The sequence below is a fragment of the Cupressus sempervirens genome, chromosome 1 (assembly GCF_028749045.1).
Source record: "Cupressus sempervirens isolate cs-2001-9-10 chromosome 1, ASM2874904v1, whole genome shotgun sequence".
Classification (NCBI taxonomy): domain Eukaryota; kingdom Viridiplantae; phylum Streptophyta; class Pinopsida; order Cupressales; family Cupressaceae; genus Cupressus; species Cupressus sempervirens.
In genome coordinates this window covers 6,371,236-6,376,442 of record NC_143118.1, presented here as the reverse complement: position 1 = coordinate 6,376,442, position 5,207 = coordinate 6,371,236, and the positions used below count along the sequence as shown (strand labels likewise).

The 5,207-nt window shown below is 31.6% G+C and overlaps 1 long non-coding RNA gene across 1 annotated transcript; it reads left to right on the top strand.

Annotated features, from left to right (window-relative positions):
• The first annotated feature begins 2,763 nt into the window (after positions 1-2,763).
• Positions 2,764-4,644, top strand: LOC149575863 (uncharacterized). The gene is made up of 2 exons (XR_016355622.1): positions 2,764-3,034; positions 4,208-4,644. It is a non-coding gene; the product is annotated as an uncharacterized LOC149575863 (long non-coding RNA).
• Positions 4,645-5,207: the final 563 nt, after the last annotated feature.

Sequence of the window (5,207 nt, the reverse complement as noted above, 5' to 3'; positions counted from 1 at the left end):
TTTTTAATGTATTGGAAATAGTAATATGCTAACAATGCCCTTGTGGTATGTACAATTTGAGAGCCCCCTTGTATTTGGATACTAAATAATACTAGAAACTACATTTACAGTAGTTGTCAAAATTAATATTTTTGTTAAGTCAACACAATGACTTACTATTTGTATTAAGTTGACATATAAATCCTTTCTATTTATAAAATAAGTGTTATGATGTGGAGCCTAATCAGTCTCAGAGGTTAATTTAGCTCACTTTATTTGGTGTGGTTTCCCCCCAAATTATTACTACAAGGGTTTGGGGACAACACCCCCAAGGTCGGGTCAAAGGGCAATGCCCCTTGCCCTATCGTAGTATGGGGTTGAGGGGTTCAAATGACTTCATGATTGTAAAAGGTGTTGACTTCTATTTTTCTATTGAACAACTTACTCTAGCCCTAATTTTGTAGTAGCAAAAAACTTGTATAAAATGACTTAAGGTTAGGGATTCCATAATGTATGATGAGATTGTAGCTTCTTGTTGCAGTATTGAGCTATAAGGGATTACAGATTGTAATCATTGGATAATAATAATATTGAACTTGTCATTGGTGGATATAGCCAAGGGATTGGGTGAACCACGTTAAATTTTTATGTCTTGTGTTCTCTTCTATGCAATTGTTTTTCTTCTGATATTGGTTATGTTTACATGTAATTGTTATTTTTGTCCATGGTTAATCCTAATAGTAAATCCTTAAGAATTTTTTGTCTTTTCTACATGACTTCACCCTGGTCACTTTTGGACTCAATTGAAGAAGGTGCATATGCAATGATGAATCAACCAAAGAAGGTAAATTCACAATGATGACTTCACATTCCATCATTTTTTTCTCCCTCAAAATACAACATTACTATTTTCTTTTTTAGCTTGATCAAAATGATTGACTTTGTATTTATTACTAGAAGTTGATAATTTATTTGTGAAACTTATTTGCCCCATTTTTTATTTTTTCTAATATATTTTTTTGTTGTTTTAAAGATAGAAAACATATTTGTGTTAGGAGGATACTAGTGCCTAAATGCACAAAAATTTGTATCATAAATAACCTCCAAATAGAAAACTTTTTGATGATTTTACATACATGCATAATTGAAATAAAAAATTATACATGTTGAGATTGTATATTAGAAAAGAGTATACTTTGAGACACTTGTAACTCGTAATTGGAGTAAAAAATTATAATTCTATTTGTATCTATCTAATTTAAGAAAGATTGGAGAACTTATTGATTTGTGGTGAATGATCATGCAAGTAATGTACACTTTTTATAAGGTGTGGGGTTTGGGGCATCACCCTTAATTTCTTATTTATTTTTGGTTAACTCATCAATTTTTTTTGAGTTGAGTCATCAACCATTTCCCAAGATTGACTCTTCAAGTATGTTAGGGTCAACTTGTTGAGCCGAAATAAGTTATGTAATATTGGCTTAGGGTTAGGTTTTTTCTAAAGAGAATATAACTTCTTGTAATCGTATTGAGTTGTAAGGGTGATTGGAGATTGTAATAGGTTGAAGTACTCAATAATAATATTGGACTCTTTATTTGGTGGACGTAGCCCAAGATTGGGTGAACCACATTAATTTTTTGCATCTCATGCTTCATTTATGTATGTTCTATTCCTTTTTAATATTGTTTATATTCGCAAGTAATTGTTATTTTATGTCTAAGTAATCCTAACACTTCTACATACAAATGCCCTTAATAATTTATTGTACTCATACACACATATATTAAAATGTATCAAGACATTATAATAATTGTTAATTTTTAATGTTATATTAAATATTATCTTATAGTATGTATGCATGTCATATTTTAGTTTGTGTGAATAGGATTAACAAGCAATGTACAAAGTGAAGCAAATATATATGACTCAACATGCAAGTGAGAAATGTGGATATGCTATTGTATTAGTACTATTTCGTTATTGGTCTTTTCAACGCAAATATCACACAACTAACCTAAATTTCTAATAATTGTTGGTGCATGCCTTATATAAGGCAGGGAACTAATATTTTTATTAGACCCCCTCATTTTATTTTTTATGACTAATCAAATGTCATTTTTCAAAGTTTGGGAAAATTAGATTTAAAAAATAATTATTATATGCTTATTCCTATTTTCTAATTGGTCTAGAATGAATTTGGTGGGTTTAAATACATTTTTCAGAATTAAAAAATAGAGGAAAAATAAAAAAAGAGAGATTAGCAAGATAAGGATGCATTTATTGTGCATGAGAGAAGCTAAAGAATATTAGTATTATAAATAAAAATTAATTACTTGTAGAAGAACCATTGACATGGTTTTAACATTTCGGATATTGTAGGTAAAGGATTTCCAACCAAAAACATTAATTTGGTATAATTACAAAAGAGTTAAGATAGGGCTAGGCATCTTGCACAAATTTATCTTTTGACAGGTTTTAGGAAGCAAAGATATTGTGAACAAATTGCATTCACAAGACTTAATCAACGTTGTTGCATCCATCTCACTACTACATGATAGCCCTATTAGAGACATTCATTAAAGACAAAATTTTGTTTATATCTTTAACTCAAGTTTTTAGATATTCTTAAACACAAGTTTCAAGTTTATGTTATTTTTTAAATTTTAATTATTTGAATGAAGACAACTGGAAAAACACTTTTTATATTATATTTATAAAAAATTAGTTTTCAATATGCTTTAATAGTTTGGATAATAAAACTTTCATTCTTCTTATATTCTACTCAGAGTCATAGCCCTCAACTCGTGGTTTCAAGCCCATGGGAACTGATGGTCTGCTGCTTGTCTCCATTTCCAATCAGGGCAAGGATTGAGCCATCATTGGCTACAATAATGGAAGGAAAGATATTCTTCAACATGTTTTCAAGCATATGCATCAGTTGCACAATTTTCTACTTCAAGGGAGGACCATGGCATCATCAAGGCAGTAGATGATAATATTAAAGACAATCGACTACATCAAGGCATCAGTTACAGAAGGCACCGACTGCATAAGGTATCAGATTTTTTTTTCTTTGCCCTAGCTACATTCTTCAAAAGTTCTGCATAGACCAGATAGAGTGGCCATTTCAACCAAGCTTTCCATTGATTTAGCTTTTAGATCTACACTTTAAACAGGTAATAAATTTCCTCAACGACTTGTATTTTTAATTTTGTAATGTGGGTATTATATAAATGTTTCATAAAAAAATTTCTCTGGCTCGATTCATTATGTGGGTGATGCAATAGAAGAAACCCTTTTATTTTCATATTGTGTTGATATTTAAACCCTTTTATCGCTAGCTCGGTTCATTATGTGGGTAATGCTTAAAACCCTTCAATTCATTTTCTCTGTTGATGCTACTAATTTCCCTCTATCTCTGAAAGTTGAAAAGATGTATGGGAATAGTTTTTCCAAACAGTTCAAGTTTCTAGTCTTCAGCCCCAGTTTCATCTCATCATGAGGGTATTGTCAATAAACACGAATATGGGACCATTTTCTTCCCTAAAAGCCATTGTTAGTTGATCCCAACCTTTCTGGCAACTGTTCAACTAGACATTCCCTTGGCCAAACAACTCCCTCAACATCTACTTTAGCAACAACTTGATATCATTTTTGGAATAGTTTGCATCCATATTGAGTCTGCAGGTTTTGTAAGCCTGAAAGTCTAGAGTCTTGAAGACATGCCAGAGTTTTTTTTCCAATTCCACCAAACCCGTAAATTAGAACAACTATCTTTGAATCATCGATGAAATCCACTTTTAGAAGCTTAAATAATCTATCTTTGGCCACTTCTGTCCCAACTGAAAAGTCCTCCCAAGAAAAATAAACATGACATGTTTTAGATATAAAACTACAAACAATATAAACAGAAATGACATACTTTAAGCAGTTCAAACTTCTTGGTGTTCTTTCCTCCATCATTTATTTCTAAAAGAAGAGTTATGATTTCTTACAATTACTTGAGATAACATCTACAATCTTTATAAAAAGACCTAAGAATTGTCAGAAAGCCTATTTTTACCCCCCACAACAAAAAATAGGTAATAGATTCATGCATACTTCAATTTGAGCGATCTCTTGATTCACAACATTCTCTACATGATTCCTTTGTTAATGAATTTTGCATATATGAGCATCATCATTTGATTAGTTATCTTATATCCTTACATTTCTTTTCTCTTTTAGGCTAACAAAAAACCTTGAAGAAAATGTGAGATGCTTGCTAAATGTTTCTATCCTTCAACTACAAAAGGCATATCAAGAAAATGAGATGCTTCGTGTTTGTTTCAAACCATTGTTGGGAAATTGCACCCAGATGTGGGCATTCTAGATGTGGCATGTCGAAAGCATTACAACTCTTCATAAGAATATGTATTTAAATCAAGGATCTTTTGTACTACACCATTAGACTAGGTGGACATGTGGACAAGTGGAGTATGTGTCAAGGTCAGTTTAAGTACTTCATTACAAGGTTATACAATAAAAGAAAATCAATGTTATTATTCAGTGATGGTTATGCCATATCTGCAATATACTTATTGGTTGTAGTGGAGGAACACCCACATCATTTTGTAAGAAACAAAGTATTGAAAATAAATAAATTAATATATTTTTCTGGCCAAGTCAATTTGTTATGCTACTTTGTTGAGTGTCTTGTAAGAAATAATTACATTGAATATTGCATTATTTTGTACAAACATTAGATGTTAAAAATATTAGGAAAAGAATAATATTATTTTAATTTTTAAATAACATCTCTAAATAGAAAACATGTATTGTCTCCAAAGAGACAAAAGTGAAATTGTCTCTAAAGAGACTAAATTACCTTTGTTTCATATTGTCTTATAGAGACAATATTTGAGATGATACCATAGTAACACGGGGACGCGTCCCCCCCCTTTTTGCCCGACGTCTCGGAGACTTCAACGCACCGGAGACTTGGGGACTCCGTCTCCCCGTCCCCAGCGGTGCCACTAGATTCCACCACCTCCACCGAGGATGGGAGACATCCTGCTATTCACTATTTGCAAATTCAACTATTTATGTTTAATGTTTGATGCTCCAATTCAATGCAATGTTTCAAGTATTCACTCTTTTACATCTTTACATCCTATATTGCAATACATATTTTCATAACAAACATTTTTAAATACCATATGCATAGATATATACACCCCTCTTGTCC